Raw genomic sequence first — 20614 nt, forward strand, 5'->3', positions numbered from 1 at the left:
AATTCTTTCTGCGGATCTTTAGTCTAACCAAGGGGTTCCAATGAAGGAAAACAAAGGTTGAACAATATTTCTGTTGGTATTAAAACCATTCTTGTTTGAATACTGATGTGATAATGGTTTCACTCCAAAATATTATCACAAAAAATGAATACATCAAGATAGAGAAACATTTACCAAAACCGAAAACCATGCAAACGATTGTTCAGTTTACCATTCACAAGAATTTGGATACTAAACTCGAGCCAAAAAATAAATAAATAAATAAAAGAGGATAATTTGGGAAGTCTAGGAACCTCTAGGGAAATCGTTCGGTATGTGAAATTTGCAACCTTCCTTCCTAGCCCTCGCAAAACTATTATGGCTGCTGGTTGTCAGTGGCAGTGATATAGTTTCTTCAGACTTTTAAATCTTTGAAGCAAAAGTTTGCTTTTGGCATTTAAGCCCCCTGCTGCCCAAACTTACCAGATTTTAAATTCAATTCTTTGTGCCAGAAATTCTACCCTCAATACATAATATTTGAGAGAAATACGACGGAGAAGTTAGTGCAGTATTTATAAAGCTTGCGCAGTAGTCACTGTCACCTTAATCAATAAAGTCAGACCCTTAAGTCTTTAATATGAAATGCAAATCACCAGATTGTTTGTGCTTGTTCTGCAAAAGCCTTTCCATGTAACTGAGAGAAGCAAGAATGGAGATATTTCCAGCAGATATAATCATTTTTGTACGCCTTCAAGAGTGCATTTTCCATTAAACATGTAGGCAAACAGCCACAGCAAATTTACAGCTGTTTTATCAACTTCCTCCCCCTCTCCCTTTCAAGGTTTACTCGAATATGCTCTGCAAAAATTCAAGCGTGTGATTTCAGCACTACAACGAAACTCGAGCTATTACTTTCAGTTACAGCTTCATGGAAGGAAGGTAGGAATATAGAATTTAGGCAAAAGCGCTGGGACCTGTGAGGTCATTCAGCGATGAAAGATTTGTTGGTATAAAAACTGGCATCACAACATCTAGGTTATTGAAGCCGTCAGCGATGAAAAGGAAAATTGGCAGTAGAAGGTATGAAAGGTGTAACTCGAAGAAAATCCTCGCAGTTGCACTACAAAACACTTAGGGCGTGGAAAGTCAGATGGAAGAAAGAGAATATGAACGGAGGTACAGTAAAAGGAATGAAAGAGGTTGCAGCTAGGAGCCGAAGGGACGGTACAGAGAACCTCATGTAGTGACTACAGTACACTAAGTGAGGTGCACTGACAACACTACCCGCCTACGGGAGTTACGGTTTCATGCCTTTGCTCACGCACAACGCTGCAATCAGTTTCAGTGTTAAGTATAATTATCTTCAAACATACTTCAGAAACCGCGCGAGGCCACTCCATATTACCAACCTACGCAAAGGATAAGTCTGATTCAATGTACAAAATGCGTTGGCCATTACGAAATTCTGAATTTAATTACTTAATGGGGGTTTCTTTCGGATTCCATATTCATCAGCAAGATTACCTCATAAATAATTCACTGAGCAAGCAAAGTGAAAGTCTTAAAAGTACCCATCCTAAGAAAACATTACGATCCAACTTGTAAAGCGTTTAGACCAGTGGTTCTCAACGTGGGGGGTGGGGGGGGGGGGGCGTCAGCAATTTCCAGGGTAGGCGCGAGCCCTATGGAAAAATTGAAAAATGTAAAAATTCTCTGATTAAATTCGTTATCCTCTTAACAAGGGTGAGAAACTAATATTTAGAAGTTTTTAAAAAAAAATTCAAATGTATTGCCTTGTAACGTTACTTTCCTAGAGTCTACTACTCTAATTAGACTCGTTGGGTTGACAATGTTTTGTAATTATTCACTTCCCTCGAGACCCCTTCTCTTTCTCTCTCTCTCTTTTTTTTTTTTTTTTTTTTTCTTTTAAGTCTGGGAGGGAATTTTACTCTCAGAGAGGGGGCGTGGTAATATAAAAGTCGAGAACCACTGATTTAGACTGCTACTGAGTTGGAATGAACAGTACTTCGGTACTTAAGAGTGATTTCAAGACCAAGGTCTTGGACTACTACTAATGCCTTTAAGGGGGAAGAGCACAGAATGAGAGGAAAAGAAAATGAATATACCAGCTTATTCTCAGTTTCATAGTTTACCCGAACACAAATACAATGTCTCTGACGTCAGAGCCTTCATGGGGAATGGCTTTTAATATATCATCATTATCCTGCCTTAATGTTTGCCCAGTTAACTTCATGCAAATCTGTTGAGTACAAAAGGATTCTCGATGCGAATACTTGAGTAAAGTGAGTTGTAAATTAACAAAATTATCGAATAATCTAATAGCCATGAGCAGTTTGCATTACAGGTTTAATAATATGCCCAGTTCATCCTTTCCTCCCTTTCTTTTTCTTTCGTTTCCCCTGACTTTCTCCTTGGAACGTTTTCAACGTGGAATGTTTTACCAAGTTACATCATTAGGGTAATCGACGAATTCCCTGAAATTTCTAATTGGGACGTCATCTGCTCTGGATTCCGAGTCTTCTTATGCTTCTTAAGAGAGCTGAATATTTGACTGAAAATACGGATTTTAAAGTACTCTAAGGTGCAAAACTGATTTAAAGAGTACAATTGTGCGTCAGATAGTCTGTCAAATAAGTTCAGAGTAGGTAAATTAAATATGAATTCGACTAAATGAACATAAGGGCTCCTGGAGTTATTTTGTCTCGCAAAAAAAGCGGTTTAGTAATTATTGCAAAGTGCGTCGCAGAAAAATATTTTTCAAAAACTAAATTTAGTTTGTATTTTCCCTCTTGTTGTAACGTAATCATTATAATCCAATAACTGGGGTTTCGAAAGAAACATTGGATTATTTGTCTCAATTCTGTTAAATGGGAACTGTAATTCAAAATGAAATAGAACCTAGAACGAAAGAGACATGTCTCCTATAAACCAAGTTGGGCTTTTCTTATTAAATAATAAAACTTGGCTCCACTTCGCTGACTGAACATTTTACCGACATCGGCCAACATTAACTGTATCCATAACAACGACACACACACACACACATATATATATATATATATATATAATATATATATATATATATATGTGTGTGTGTGTGTGTGTTGTGTGTGTGTGTATACATTTATGTATGTTATGTATATATGTATATATATATATATATAATATATATATATATATATATATATATATATATATATCCTCAGAGAAACATGTATACGATGAATGCGATTTTGGACATATGAAATATTGTAGTTCATGTGAATGTCGATATTGGAGAAATCGAAAAGAAGAAATGTTGCATAAATCATTTTTTTTTTTTTTTTTAACTTTTAGGAATTGACGGGATCCTGGAGACTGAGGCCATGGAATTTTTTCCGCGGTTTTTTTAAGCTTCTCTGTCTTGGCATTTTCTGCATTAGGAACCTCGTTGCCAATTGTTTTCAAGTTGATTTCCTTTTGTGAGTTGTCCGTTGGCGCGAGTCATCCTTTCAGTGAATGTATTTTGTTAACTTTACATAGCTTAATTTTGGGATAAAATTCGGAACCACAAAATTAAGCTATGTAAAGTTAACAAAATACACATGAACTGAAAGGCTGACTCGCGCCAATGGACAGCTTACAAAAGGAAATCAACTTTAGAACAATTGATAACGAGATTCCAAATGCACACAAGGCCACGACACAGAGAAGTTTCAAAAAACCGCAGAAAAAATTCCGGGACCTCAGCCTCCAGGATCCCGTCAGTCTTAAAGTTTCACTCACACACACACACACAGAGACACACACACACATACACAAAACATATTTTTGCAACATTCCTTCTATTCGATTTCTCCAATATCGGTATTCACATGACCTACAATATTTCATATGTCCAAAATCGTATTCATCGCTTAAATCTATCGAGGGATAAAATCGCATTTCAAAGCGTAACAAAGGCAATTATCCCAATGTTTGCCTCAGTAAATTGTCGCTTCGACCGGTTAGCGTGACGTCACAAAATCACGCGCAAATGGGTCCCAAACTCGTCGCTAGAGCGGGACTACCTTGTCAATACTATATCGTGTCCCTACCATCCCTCTGAGCTAAGGCATCTTGCATGCCGAGTGGTACAGTAGTACTCCGTTGATGAATGATGGGACCAAGTTCATTCCTAGACTATCATTCACAAACCCGCCGGTATCCAAATCAGTTTCTTATGTTTTGAAGGAAACGACTATTGGTCTACCAACTTTACCCTTAAAGACCTGATCGTAAGCAAAAAGCGTGCACTTTAAAGTGTCACCTCTTCAAAAAGTGAAAAAATAACGTACGGTTGATATGTATGTATATGTATATGTATATATATAATATATATGATATAGAGTGTATACACGTGTGTAAGTATAAAATGTATGCACACACACACACACACACACACATATATATATAATCTATATATATATATATATAGATATAATATTATGACTATAGAGCTGTTACACGGTGTAAGTATAAAATGTGAGGCCACACACCACACACACACAACACTAATACCTATATATAATAATATATATATATATATATATATAATTATATATACTATATACATATCCGGTATATTGTGCATGTGTGTGTATGAGTGCGTAATGCTGTAAACAAAAATTTATGAGCACTTATCTATACTGGGCAAATTCAGTGTTATTTACTCCTCCTTTTCCCTTTCAGTTTTCTTTTTTTTTTAAACTCATTTTCTATCCTAGGCTCTATTACCCACAACCCCCTACTCATTCTTACCAGTCCTTTCTCCGTCTACCCTCGTTTTGTTTGTGTCGATCCAAGTTCATCTTGCCTCCGTCACCTAGACTCCAACCAACACCACCACCGCAACCAGTGCAAAATATTTTAGTAATCGTTCAAGATCCAGAGTTGTTGGGTTTCGTTTGCTCTGGAGGAAACTCTTTCAAGACAAGAGCACTAGACTTCCCGATGAAGTGGTTCTTGAAATGTGTAATTAAGGCTTGCCCAAGGATTTTTATGAAACTATTCTGGCGGTTTATAGATTATTCATCCAAGGTGAAAGAAAATAGAGCATGTCTAACGAGTTTTCAATTTTTTTTTTTTTTCATTAAGTATTCAGAGGTAAAATTTCAGGCTAATCTTCCTGTAATGTTTATGTCTCATTAGTAATACCTGTCGGATATCAATTACTTGTCGTGGATTCTGTTTACTGTTGGACCATATAGCGTGTTAATACTTCACAAAGGTTGGCTGTACATGGCCAATCATCGTACATAAAAGCACATTAATAACTGCTTCTTCTATGAAAACAAGAGTTGAAGCACCTCAATTTCGCCAAAGCCATGGTGCATGGAATAATGGTAAATTTATTAGTACATCCTTTCACGTGCTGCATTTGATCTTTTGAAGATATCAATGCGCAGTTACGCTTTAAAAAAATATCTTCCATCATAACTCTAACAAAGCATGGTCATAAATTCAAAAACGATACTGATATGGAAATAATTGCTCTTCATGTCACTCCAAAATATTGGCAAGAGGTCCGTAGGGGAGCGCCAGTGGTCATTCCATCATTCTGTTTGGGAATGTTACCCGTAAAAACAAATATTGCACCAAAAGCAATTTCCAGAGATTTTTCAAAAAGTTATCTGGAATTATATCGTTTCAATTTTCGTTTTTTTTTTTTTATGTTTCAATTTTCGTTTTTTTTTTTTTTTTTTTTTTTTTTTTTTTTTTTTTTTTTAGACTTTCCAAAACGAAATAGTCAACTCTGGAGCAGAGCAAGTCTTTGTGCCGGGGATTAAATATGAACTGCAGAGACTCATGTGGTGAGGCCTTTGCAGGGAGAAGAACTATTCTTGGGTTGAATCCCACGTGGAGTTTGAAAGAAGTGGATTATAGGATTAAAAAGTGGCTGGCTTTGGCTTAAGAAAAGAGAGATTCTTAATGCTCAGATATATGGCAGAAATGGACGACGACCACGATAGAAAGTGGAAGTCTTAGAATTCTAACATGCCAAAGGGAAAGGTGTGCAACTAAGATTATGAGCAGGAACGTTTTAGAAAGATTTACGAGATAGAGGAAGATTGTCAGAAAACGATGATGTTAGAACAAATTCTAAGGGGCCGTTCAAAATTTACATGACGCCTTAGGGGCGAGGGGCAGGGGGATATGGCGAAGTGTTAGGAGTGTGACCGTGAGGGGGGTGGGGGGATAATTGGGGTGCAAGTGCAACAATATGTACATAACATTTTCAGATTTATTTCCTTTGTTTCTTTTAAAAAGATGTAAATGTAGAAGGACAAAAGAGCTAGTAAAGATTCTGCGATAGACTTATTATATTCTAGTAATATTCAAAATATGATACTTGATTTTTTTTTTTTTTTTTTGCATTATTGTAAGTTTACTTTTTGCATTATTGTAAGTTTACAAAATATCACAAATTCAACCCATGTTTGTACTTCAACATTTTCAACATTTATTTACAAATAATTTCCAGGTATCAGGCTAGACTGATATTTTACAGCACTAAAGAAAAAAAAGGAAACACTAAATGGGGGGGCGGTTATGTTACTAGCTGATGTTACATAATTTTCTAGGGGGTGCCTGGACATGTGTCATACGGGGTGACAAGGGGGGTGAGGAGGGAAAAAAAATACCAAAAAAATAAAATAAAAAAAAAAGTGTTAGGTAATATCTGTACGACCCTTAATTTATGAAAGTTGTGGGAAACGACTTCTAGCTAGGACACTTCAAAATTGACGAGTTACGTCAAGAAATGAAATAACAATACCAAAGTAAAGTTCAGTGATTCCATATTGGAAAACAGCCTTCCTGAGAAACACATTCTAGTAGAGTCTAGGAATATTTTGAAAGATAATGCCGGTATTAACCCGGTATGTAACCAACTTGACGCGTCACCTACTCCGAGGTACTAGTACTAAACGTGGCGGAAGCTCTTGGGACGACGTGTTTAGTACTAGCCCCTCGAGAATCTTGGGACAACGTGTTTAGTACTAGCCCCTCGAGGATCAAAGTATTATTTACAAGCACCTTGGAGTAGGTGACGCGTAAAGGTGGACACATAGCGGGTTAATACCTGCACTGTCTAGTATAGGAAATAAAAAGTTGGGTGAAAGCAACAATAAGTTTGATAGAACTTTTTTTATAACAATTCTGTTAGTAAATACTTCAATTCAAAACAATGTGAAAAAAAAGTATCTGCGTCTGTGAATCCTTTCTTCCAATACTATAATACTGAATGAATTATTTTAAGTTATCTGAGTCTTTATCAGTTTGGAGGTTTGAGAGCGAAAAAAAATTACGTAATATATATATATATATATATATATATATATATATAATATCTATATATTTATATATGTGTGTTATATATATATATATATATATATATATAATATATATATATATATATATATATATATATATATATATAATCCTGGGCTGACGGCTATAAGTCACATCAAAGAAGTCTGATACTACATTAGAAAATGTCACGTTGTATTTAAGCTAATAATCTGACGCTGATAAAAACTGTTTCATCAGTACAATTCAAAATGCCTTTCCTGTTTAAATGCAACGAAGTCCCTCCAACCACAATCCATTATTACCATAACCTTTCTGTGCAAAAATGATAGAGCAGCCGTCCTGGCAAGATTACAGGGCTACCTTTCAAATACACTATGGTCCGAGGTCCTACGAAATGAGACTGGTTTGAGCCTGCTCATTATACCCGGTTTTACACTTATTTAAACTTTTGAAGTTCCAACGATCAAGCTACACGATTTAGGAGAATTTTATTGGAAAAAAAAGTCTAGAACGTTGAGGTGTCACCTAATCCTCATCCAAGAAATGGCAAGTTACATTTTAGCGCAGGGCTAGTACTGCAAGGTGTATGGTGTAGTTTTGGAAGATGGGAATGCCAATAATTCAGAAAAACATTTATAAAGCACTACACGCACACACACGAGAAAATAAATCATAATATCCATTCGTAAGTCAAGCTTCTAGAAGTAGCTAAATCTTATCTTAAATCCTCCCATTCGAGATCTAGTGTAAGGTGTCATCCCTTATTTGTTGACGACTGACATTTTTAACCAATCCTTCAGATAAAACAGAGCTACTTAACATCTTGAAAGGCTAAATCGCCTTAGGATGAGGTTCCCATTTCTACAGCCAGTTGTCCTGGGGAACTTCTTACAGAGATGTTAGATGTTTTGTAATGAACGGGTATGGGGCCATTATTAAGTGTGTGTGTGTGTGTGTACTGTTTAGTGACCCAAACAACGATACTGAAGAGCAGCGGTATTTCAATTCATTCAACCTCGACTGGCCTTATTAGATTATTTAGAGCCATATTAATGGACAATGCAAGCAGGTACAAAAATATTAAACTTGAAACACATGAAAGAGGAATTTACTTTTTTATATCCACGAAATAAATCTGAACTGTGAAATATTTTCAGTATGAATCAATTCATTAACTACCATGAACAAATGTTGCATACATCTACATTTACTCTCTTATCAACGATTATATTAAAACAATACACCATGATTTTTCGTATTACTGATGACGAACAGAATATATGTACGAGTAACAATTTGTACTGAAAGTCAAAATTACGAAACTACAAAAGGAAAAACGAGAATGGGACAGGAGGCAGAAAAGACAATTAAAACAAACTTAGCACACGTATGGTGGTCTACAATGACCATATATGTGCAAATACACGTAACTGTTCACCTGAAACGTGGAAATTACGACAGAAAAATTAAGCACTGCTAATCCTTTAAACACAAAAAAATATATATTTTGAATTGCTTTCTACAAATGTACGAACCAAGCTAGGTAAATTTTCCATTTATAATGATACCACTAAACATTCAAAGGATTTCTGAAATCCCATTAAGAAAAAATTTAATTTCAATTTCTTAAAAAGGCGAAATATATTGAGGTGATAATTTAAACGATGTAAAGTCAAGCAAGAGGGAGGAAAGATTTTGGTTTTAAAATATAGTACGTCTCTCTTTGTGTAGGTGAAATCACAAGTGTTAAACATTAAAACTAACTATGATAAACAATAATTCCATAAGCAATCTAAAATGTAGTTTTAAAATGTTTGAATGTTTAGCTCATGACTTCCGGTATTGCAGGGCAAAGACGTGGTTCTCGTCAACAGATCCAGAGTCAAAGTATATGCTTTGACTCTTGAACAGATCAACCAAACTTTCAAATCGCTAAGCCACGCCCCCTCCCCCTAACGTTCCACACCACCCTCCGTTTGCGTGCTTCGACAACTTACTTTGACTTCGATATAATTCAGATTTGAATATAGCTAATCGAAGCCGCCCACACACTATCCAATAACCTGACGATCTTCAATGTGGCATCGTCTTTTGAAGAGCTAGTCTAGCTGATGGCTACTCTAGCATATGAGGGTTGGATTGGCGCCATTTACGAACGTGCCAAACTTACCACTCAAATGGAAAATTTACCGAGAAAAGGAAGTTACTTAAAAAGAAAAGCTTAATATAATAGGGTTTTGATTAATGTACTCAGTTTCTAATGATTACTATCTTCAACGATTTCAAAATCAAAATTACAGGAAATGTGATATAAGGTGCCACGTGGCCGATCGCCTGACTGGGCATCTAAAAATCTGCTTCTGTCAAGGAGCCGTAAACTATTTCTCATTACTTATAGTCAAAGCTCTTCACGAGAGTCCAACGTATTCAAACAAGTTTATTTACCACGTTGCGACATTTAAATCTCTCTTATTTCATTTTAAATATTTTACCGTTATTGGAATTGGTCATTTGAAGTGCTGTTTCACCTGTAAGGAAAATAATCACAATAAATCCCGGAATTTTTCTCTAAAACGCTCTAAATTTTAAAAAATAGTTTTGCTTGTTGGCACATTTCACAATTTGAGAAACAAGTATCGATACCAAAGCCCACATAACCCTTTCTTTCATAAAACATTTAAAACTAGGCCTATATCGAACTACCAGATATGGCAACACAAGGTGCCGGCTAAGACTCCGCCTCAACCCTCACGATCAAATAGATAGAACACAGCTACTTTAGCCTTGCAACTTATTTCATGGACGTAGTAGCTAAACCAAAATGAAACCTAGAAAACACTAATTCAGTGGTGACGCTCTGTAGCATAATGCACAGACATTCCTCCTGAAACCGTAGACCTAGCGTTCGCTACAACTACACCCATACCTAATGCTTGGGCCTATTTGGCTACCGTAATTAAAAATTGCCTATGCCCTTAGAATTTTAAATCGTGAAGTAACGACAAAAGTTTGTATGCGAACAAATAATTTAGTCTGATGATTAAAGGCTCACTAACCTCATCTAATAGGCCAACAACGTCAGTCCTAATTTCTTAGAAGCTTCGACTTTTTAACTGAAGTTGATCCTGTTTCACTGTTGTATCTTTTGTGGTTGATTGATCCTTCACCTTAAATCAGCTTCTCAAGAAGTATGCATTGCTCGTGCAACATTCCTCTCACTGTAAGACAACTTTTTTGAAGGCTCGTTCAGTTAGACCACTTTTGAAGCCACGGCGTACACTCACTTCTCACCATTAGAAGAGTTCCTGGCCTACTGAAGTGTTGACAAATGACAATGACAAACCCATACACATGAAGACACCTTGATCGGCCGATCACCAGACTCCGCCCACTTTCGGCAGGACGATGACCATACATACTCAAATTTACTTGCTAATACCAATGGTTGTTTACGATAGTGGTAGTGTTGCCTAAACGTAAAAATGTGGGCTTCGTTGTAGAATTTGGTATCCACAAGATGATCAGGTGCAGAAGTGACGTCTTTATTTTGCGATCTGCCACCAGGGCCCACACCAAGCGTGGGCAAAATTTCCACACTTTATGGGTTATTGTGGTTAAATATATTATTTTCTTATATGTTGAAAGTCATTGACCTACTTTCTTGGTTATTTGCACATTTATATATATGTTCACACAATAATGACTGAACAAAGAACCATCAAAGAATGGTTGTTTACGCGCCAATTTACAAAGCAGTACAACTCGATCTATACTAAGAATGCAGACAACAGTGACAGCTGTATAGTATGCATCCGTCTAATTAAGGTGATTTAAATATATTTAGAATCGTGTTACTAAACGTAAAGAATTATTGTGATTAACTTGATAAGGAATGTTGTTGTTGTTTTTTTTTTTTGGCAAATTGTTATTGTAAATACTTTTAATGTATAGATCTATAATATAGTCTAATTATCAGTTGATACTGTTGCAGTCTAGAGGCCCATATAATGTTTACATTTAGGTTTTCCGTTTAGCATAAGTTTACGGCAATTCATCTTTGTAGGCAATAAAGGAAATCGTATATTTTCAAATATACGTTAGATTTTTACCGATGGTTGAATGATTATAAAATTTAAACGAAGTTGGAAGTCAGTGGTGTGTAAATGTGGCAACACTGTTAAGTGGTAGTGCATGTGAGTTATGGTCCAGTCGCCTAGAACCACCATTTACCCTCTGTATAAACGACTCTCTCTTATATTTCCTCGGTCAATGTCGCCGCTACATATTTATAGGTCTGTGTGTGTGTGTGTGTGTTAGACATAGTACGCCACGCTTGTATTTCTATGACAATAAGTAAATTACGATCCTAACTTGCACGTTATATCAACTCTCTCTCTCTCTTCTCTCTCTCTCTCTCTCTCTCTCTCTCTCTGGTATCAATACTACACATTTCACATTTATATGTAAGTCAACACACTCCTCCGAATATCTCGGTTAGCTAGTAGCTATGGCAACAAACCTTTCCGAATATGATATGCAAATTAGGATCCTAACTTTAGAATTTGAACGAATCTCTCTCTCTCTCTCTCTCTCTCTCTCTCTCTCTCTCTCTCTCTCTCTCTCTCTCTCTCTCTCTTTCACATTTATATGTATGACAACAAACCCTTCAAAATATGTAAATTAAGATCCTAACTTTCGAATGTGAACAGCTCTCTCCGAAGAAGAAGAAAAAGAAGAAGAAGTGGGACAGATCACCATCAAGTAATTAAAGATATTTCTTAATTTATTCTTTAGTACTATTTGCAGGTTTATACCGACAAAATGCTTACGTTAACAGAAATTATAAGTTTAAAACTAGATTAACAACTCTCTCTCTCTCTCTCTCTCTCTCTCTCTCTCTCTCTCTCTCTCTCTCTCTCTCTCTCAGGGAGCTTCTTTCAATTGATGTTGTTAACAATGTGAGTTTTTTTTCAAAGTCCACAGTAATAATTTTACAAAACAAACCAAAGAAAAAACGCAGAATGTTGATTAAACGTACCACAATAGCATGTGAGACGCATCGGTCTAAAGCCATAAAACTGAACTAAGTTGAAATAGTGTTTGCTGTGTCTTATAAGTTGGTTAAAGTAATTGTCAAGAGGATCGTACACGAGAGAGAGAGAGAGAGAGAGAGAGAGAGAGAGAGAGCCTTACAGTGAAGAAATCTAGTTACAGTGGTTTAGTTCACCTTACTCTAGTACAAGTATATTAATTATGCAAAGTGATGTACGAATAAAACTTACATGTTCAACAAAACATCAGGGATTTGTACGATAACTGTAAAAAGGAACAAAAGTATGCAAATGGCTTTGTAAGGGCCACCGTATGCCTTGGAAACTGAGTCAATTAGATTTTGCCCTTGAAACGAATGAGCTCCAGACGTCAGGGTCATGGAGAATAGATGTATGGAATATTTTTTGTCTCATTTTTTCCCATTCTGTATCTCCTTCATGTGTTTAATTTTCATGCATGTCTAGTACGTTATATGATCAGTATAAAAACGGAACTAAAGTATATATTTCATTCTATCAGAGGCTGGCGTTTGACGTTCCTAGTCGACTTATCTAATGGAGTAAACTATATTATTACGAACTCCTGTGCATTAACATCGCTTTATTGTATAGTATAATAATGATAGTAATGTTCTTTGAAAAGACAAGAGTTCGGGATATAACTGCTTGAATTTGAATTCACCTTAATAATGAGACTATATTTAACTTTAGGCTAAAGAATGGATTTTGCATACCAAGCAATTAAATTGCTATGAGTTAGCTGATGAAAACACAAATGCACGAAATAACGTGACCCGTACACTGTGCGTTATTGAACCAACTGAGCTGAGAAGAATTTGAAGGAAGATCTCTCTCTCTCTCTCTCTCTCTCTCTCTCTCTCTCTCTCTCTCTCTCTCTCTCTCTCTCTCTCAAGCATTAATTTGTATACAATCCTACCCTGTGCTTGGATCTACAAGCAGCATGAAGTTCCTTCCATCTCTCTCTCTCTCTCTCTCTCCTCTCTCTCTCTCTCTCTCATAAACTTAACAGTTTTATTTGTATCCAACCACTTGTCAAAAAGATGAAGTGAAAGACTGTATGGCCCGGTGACTACTATCACTTTTATGTTTACATATATGAGTAGACCTATATTATATATTTTTAAATTCCCTCTCTCTCTCTCTCTCTCTCTCTCACATACACACACACACACACACACACACACACACACACACACACACACACACATTAACACCTCTCCTCCGTTGAGCTCCACCTCATTTCCCAACCAATGTCACCGTTGCAAATGTCCTTTCATTGTCTCATTTAATTTCGTGACTCGCCTTGCCATTATAATGCTGTTATTTTCATTGCCAAGCAATTCTGGGCTGAAATTTCTGTGCGAAATCTTTGTTTCTAGTGTCAGCCGCATATCAGACTTAGTTTCGTACCTTTTTGAGGAGGGAAATACAGTTGATTTTAGTTGATAGGCTGAGCACTGGTATCTTGGTGAAGCTGCAGTATAACGGTATTAACGATAATAGGGGTATAAAGGGAATCCATGATTTGGCATTTAATAGCTTTACGGATATAATTATGGATAATGAGTTTATAAATCATAGGTTTCGATCAGTTTATTTTTAGAAGTAGATGTTATCTATTATTAAAGAAAATGAAAAAATGAGAGAAAGAGAATGACAATTATGGCAAGTCTCCTTTCCAGTTGCCAGATATCACTTTGTTGAACAATGGCATCTAAATTATAAAAATGCAATCTCAGTTTTGTGGGGAACTGTACATAATAATTAATCATGTAGTCAGTTCATCCCTTTTTACGTTTTTATCCAACGATTTTCTTCACTCTGTTTCTCTCTTGACTTGTGAATAGGCTATGTGTCTAAGGAAGTTTGTTCTGAAGTCAATTCTTTACGTCATGTTTCATGAATGTTTGAATGCTAGTACTAATAGTTGTGTTGTATTTGTGAATTTCTTCATAGCATCCAGCTTAATAACCTCAAGGTCAAACCTCCTCGACTCTGTTTAGAAAACCTCTTTGTATAGTCAATACTGCATGGTAATAAACGCGCTCACACTTATCGATTCGGTAATAACGGGCGCAGAAATCCCTTGAAACTACAACACTGCAACCATTACCACCACTATGCTATGCTCTCTCTCTCTCTCTCTCTCTCTCTCTCTCTCTCTCTCTCTCTCTCTCTCTCTCCTGTGAACACCTGCTACTGAAAAGTATTTTGACCTATATGTGTAGTACATGCAGATACTTCTCTCTCTCTCTCTCTCTCTCTCTCTCTCTCTCTAATATGCAGGTCTATAATTCCAATTAGCTGTATTTCAAGTAAAATGTGAAAACTCTCTCTTTCTCTCTTATATTTTAGAATAAGCGCTAAAAAAAATAGATCAGATTCACAAAAACAATGACTACAAAATTTTACCCCAAATTAAATGCTTAAATTATCAGCTAATGGAACACAATCTAGACTAATCTGTGACAATCGGGAATCTTACAAGGAAAATTCCTCTGCCCTATTATCTTCATCATATCAAATTATTTTTTATAGCAACTGGTAAAACTCATAATCTAATTTATGTTCTACTCATGGACTTTCTCATATCGAAAATATTTGTGAATAGTTTCAAAATACTCTAGGTAAAACAGTTGATTCGTACTTACAGAAATATGTACTACAAGAGTTCCTTAATGGGGAAAAATTTGAATACATTTGCTTTCGTAAGAATTCACAGAATTTTGATCCACATAGAACGGCCATTATGGCGCAGTGCAGGGTCAAAGACCTTTGAATCATTTCTGGTGACCTACTATTGTCAGCTAATATGGACACAATCACAGCGTACTGTAGGTAACAGTTAGAATGGATATTGGGAACATTTTGCGTCCCACGCCAGATGTAAAATTTCTATTCTTGTTTATTAATTTCCATATTACGTTTTTTTGTGATAATTCTCAAGCATTAATATACAGTTGCATTGCAGCTGTACTTAGTATCAAAATGAAACATGGTCTTTATTATATTTATTGAAATCACTGATATCGGTCTATCACCAAAGAATAACCTGCATGCCACCTCACGTTCTTTTCTTCCCTCCTTCCGGTGATCGCTTTGATAGTCAGGAATACGGACGCTGCCTAGGGGCTCCCAGATGAAGGCTTTGCAAAGGGAATGATACCACATAAAAGGCTCTCATCTGTCCAGAAGCAAGACTGTTCTTGACGGCTTATGAGGAGGAAAAGCCAAGCGGGCCACCTAGACAGACAGGCTTTCAAACGGAGGTCAGCATTGCTTTGCGCTACGTTTTGCCAGGCGAGGAAATGGACATGCTATGTAAATGTAAAGATCAAATATGAGGAATCTTTGAGAAAATGGTCTTGCTTTTTTTTCTTATACTTAAAGATGCAATTGGAAGAACCTAAAAATGGCCATTCAGAGCACAGGATTCTTCACGGGTGGTTTTACAATGAATTGTTTGTTTTGTCCAAATAGTTTTTATGAAAACGTCGAGAAGTTGTGCTATGATTCATGTAAAAAGAGGTGAAAAAAATGTCAACCTGCATTTACGATCCTTATGGCAGAGAGAGCATCAATGCCTCGTCAAAAGAATACTAGGGAATATGAAATTTATTCCTTCTTCCCGATCAATATTTACATCTTTAACTAACGAAACAGCCAAACTTAATATGTTTTCATTAGAGGCATTCAGTTTTCCTTTAGTCTACATCTACATGAGCAACGGAACTATCAGCAGCTGTTCTAATCACCTCTAAGTCTAAATCTGCATAAGCAACGTAAATTCTCAACATCTGTGATAAATAATCACCTCATTTTCGGTAACCCAGTCATGGCAACATCAACAGAATGCCCAAACATCACGCCACATCCCGGCCTAGAACAGTTCCATTTCCATCTGCTGAAAGGACCTTGGATGTGGGAAACGCATCACGTAATTACAAATGACATAGCATTGCATTCAAAATATATTTCAGTTGGCGTGTGTGCGATATTATACCGAACCTTTTGTTGAGGGGAAAACTCGATAGCCACCGAACAAATCATAGCTTTTCATAGTCTTGTATCGCTGCTTTCATTAAATCGAGAAACAGAATAAAAATGTTTTGAGTCTAGCTTTTTTCTTCTATATCTGAATTATTGTCAAGATTTAATGTGATTGAAATATTACGCTGCCGGTTCAATCACAGGCACTAGGCCTAATTAATCAAATATTGGAAACGTTGTGCCTATTCTTTTCATCTAACATTCTGCTCGACATCCATCGATCACAAGGACTCCTGTGTCTTTGTTCTACTTGCAGGGCGACGCCAATATGAATGTCACGATACAGACAACTTATTAATCTACTGTGAATATCAGGAAACCGTTCGCCAAATCTATGAGTTAAAGTTGATAGCTCGTCTCCCGCACTTGACTCGCATGAAATGGATTGCCTTTCAAATGCGAGGGAATAACAGATTTTTCAATTTGGTATTCATTTGGTAGTCCTCTTTTTTTTGTAAAGGGCGTTTTGATCAACAATCGCAATAATGATTTTTGGGCTGCGTCGGATAAATAATTGTCTTTCGAAATGGGTTGTAAACGTACTGCTAGTGGGACTAAATTAGCTCCGTTTCACGGACGCATTTCAGGCCATTTGTTCCCGTCTATAATTTAGCTTGAAAGGAATCGCCTCCAAGTCGAAGCAACGCGAAAAGTTTGCCACTCAAAACGACGCCATTACGTATTATGCACCAAATTCTCCGAACGTTTGCTTTCGGGTAAAAGGCATGGTCTTACGCTGGCAGGTTCCATTTGTCATCGCTCCACGTGGCAAAGGTCAAGTGAGTCTGTCTGTTGACAAAAATGATCAGAAAAGGATGAAAACTGTATTATTCTTTTGGTGGATTTATTGCAATAAATTCTTCGAGTGTATATCTTAAGTCAATAGCACATAGCTTTCGTGACAACATCATTTCAACAAATCACAAAAGTCAACACAAAATACTTAACGCCATAGTAGATTCACACCCGTGCATCTATAATGTCTAGGCCAGTCCCTTATGACGCTTCTGATAGGTTGTTGATTAGCCAATCATAGGGCTGGAAACTCACAGTCTCTCTCGAGAGTTCACATGGGTAGGATCTATGTGTCCACCTCTCCTGAGGGATACGTCCTCCAGGAGGGGTGGAACATACATCCTACCTATGTGAACTCTCGAGAGAGACTGGGAGTTTCCAGCCCTGTGATTGGTATATCAATAGCCAATCGGGAGCGTCGTAAGGGACTGGCCTAGACATCAAATGCACGGTTGATGTGAATCTACTATAGTGGAGATTTTTTAGACTAAGCTGGAAATTGGCCTATTCTGCACCTGGTTAATAGTGAATGAAACTTATATCATTCAGAAGGGAACTAAATATGGAACACACGTTAACGAGTTACTTCTAGAGTTATAATCGCACATAATCCTCAAGTGGGTAACATTTTGGATGCATTCGGATAAGGATCAGCAACATGAATATGAACCCAGCTTTCTGTAACCTTTGATAATGACCTTTCTTGTGGGAAATCTAACATAACCAACAGGTTTTTGAAAACAAAAAATGGTGAACGTGATCTGGACATAGTACTCTTATTAATCTTGCTATCTCTACCATTCTTATGTTATTAATCTCAGACGAAATGACTTTGCCTTCTTATCGAAACTTTTCCAGCTCCTCCACGAAGAATGTCATATCCCGCGATGAAACAATTTCATTATTTCCACCTGTCCTAGAATGAGCTGAATGATACTCCTCTCTCTCTCTCTCTCTCTCTCTCTCTCTCTCTCTCTCTCTCTATACTGACCACATGTCTCACATACATCCATCTGCATCCATAGAAGCTTTCAGTCAAATAAAAAACAAAAGGACCCCACGAAGTGGGGTCTGTGTCCTGATGACGTATTGCATGTGGTGGAATGATCCTTTTGCCCTCAGCATTTAGTTCATCTCCAATTTATACTCAGCTTTCAGCTAGACTCAATAAACGAAATTCCTTTCCTTTCGCGTAAATTATTTGCGACAAAAGTCTAACCCAGAGTTCTTTTAACTGTACCTTCGAAGAGAAGGACTAGAGATACGATAATAAGTGAGATGGTACATACATATAATGGATTACTTTCATAGACAGAAGCTTTAAAGTTTAGCTTAATACTAATAAGCAACCATTTCATGTAAAATCGGTGAGATTTTTCATGAAATGAATAGCTTTACGTCAATGGTCCCAAAGCCACGTCCAGATAAAGCTTTTGTGGTAACGAATATCGACAGACATAGGCCTAACCTTTCTTTATAAAGCTGGATTGCTGTTCATTGTCCAAGAACTCTCTAAAGATTCATTTGTCTTTACACGTGCTTACCAGTTCTAGAGCCAGATTGATATCTAGTCCTAGACTGGACTCTAGAATGGAATACAGTGTATAGGTCAAAGGCCAAGCGCTGGGATCTGTGCGGTCATTCAGTGCTGGAAAGGAAATTCAGAGTAGGTGGGTTTAAAAGGTGTAACAGGAGGAAAACCTAGCAGCTGCACTATGAAATAATTGTTAGGGGAGGGTGGATATCAAGATGGAAAAAAGATAATATAAATGGAGGTACAGTAAAGGGAATGAAAGGGGTTGCAGCTAGGGGCCGGAGGAAAGCAACAAGAACCTTCAGTATTGCCTACAGTACACTCCGTGAGGTGCAGTGACGGCATTGTATTCTAGACGTAGATTAGAGCTGTTTTATTCATCTCGGACTCCTCTTTCTATTTTTATTTCAAGTATTTTTAGTTTTATTTGTAATACTTTTTTATTATTTTTATTCTAATCACCATAATAATACCGAGGTTTCATTCGGCAACAAAATCTGGTTATTCCACTCACGAGAAGACAATTCATTTGTGCGTCTTTTCATTAAAGTGAATTACGGCAAGAATGACTCACCCTCCCTAAATGGATTAGATTTCACGAACGAAAGCGCCAGGAAAAAGATCTTCTTTGTTTGTTTGTTTGTATGGTGCTATTACGTTGCATGGAACCAGTGGATATTCAGCAACGGGACCAACGGCTTGACGTGACTTCCGAACCACGTCGAGAATGAACGTCTATCACCAGAAATACACATCTCTCACTCCTCAACGGAATGGCCGAGAAACGAACCCGCGACCACCGAGGTGGAACGCTAATACCATACCAACTACGCCGCTGAGGCGCTAAAAGATCTTCTTTGGACTGAACTGCCGAGCACAGCGAACAGTTTCAGCACACACAATCCCTGAGCGATAATGAAGGTAGACCAAAAAGAGACCTCTCTCTCTCTCTCTCTCTCTTTATTTATTTATTCACTTATTTTTTGTAGCAAGAGCGAAGGTTCCAAGCAGACATGGCAACTTGTCAAAGTTCCCGTAAAAACATTTCGGACTTGCGAATTCTGACCTATTTCCTAACTTTTACGCCATGTTGTTACTTCTGGATCCCTCCCGTCGTGGAACTGAACTCTGCAGTCGGGTTGTATTCCTATTATTAGTATTTTCTATTTTATCTCTTTGTTTCTAATAATTGATCTCCTCTTTCTGTATTTTTCCATTACCTTCTGTTGCTTCTTTCGAATAAACACCATACTTCTTGGAAGCTGGAATATCAAGTCGATGGCCCCTGTGGGCTTGTTCCATATGAATAGGTTGTTGTTATTATTATTATTATTATTATTATTATTATTATTATTATTATTATTATTATTATTATTATTGGCGAAACAAATCCACAGTTGTGTAAATGTACATATATTTAAATTTAAAACTTTAAGGATAGCTTTCGGAAATCTGTTCGGTTCCCCTTATCAATTATTATTAGTATTATCATTATTATTATCATTATTATTATTATTATTCAGAAGATGGACCTGATTCATATGGAACAAGCCATCGACTTGAAATTCAGGCTTCCAAAGAATGTTATGCTCATTAGAAAGAAGTAATAAAAACTAATGGGAAATACAAAATGATGCATAAACAAGTGAATAAATAGATCGATAAAGCTAGAAGTTTGTTATGAAAATATAAGGAGAAACGCTTTTCAATACTAAGACTACAAATCAGGAGTATGGGTCTGATCAGCTTTTTTATCGTCACTCTAGCTATCCTCATTCAAGCCCTTCAATTATTTCTATTTTTTTTTATTCTATCCATTCTCGTTGTTCAT

The 20614-nt window shown here is 36.8% G+C and overlaps 1 protein-coding gene across 2 annotated transcripts in view; it reads right to left on the reverse strand.

The window, feature by feature from the left end:
• LOC135208751 (neuroendocrine convertase 2-like) overlaps positions 1 to 20614 on the reverse strand; it is a 307897-nt gene that overhangs the window by 272616 nt on the left and 14667 nt on the right. Inside the window, exon 1 of one of the 2 annotated variants that reach the window (XM_064241250.1) lies at positions 10389 to 10619. The exons of the other annotated variant lie outside the window; for it this stretch is intronic. The gene's annotated coding sequence lies outside the window, so the exon portion shown is untranslated. Of the gene's footprint in view, positions 1 to 10388; positions 10620 to 20614 lie in introns of those variants that run through there. 2 annotated transcript variants of the gene reach the window in all.

Source organism: Macrobrachium nipponense, chromosome 35 (genome assembly GCF_015104395.2).
Source record: "Macrobrachium nipponense isolate FS-2020 chromosome 35, ASM1510439v2, whole genome shotgun sequence".
In the NCBI taxonomy this organism is placed as follows: Eukaryota; Metazoa; Arthropoda; class Malacostraca; order Decapoda; family Palaemonidae; genus Macrobrachium; species Macrobrachium nipponense.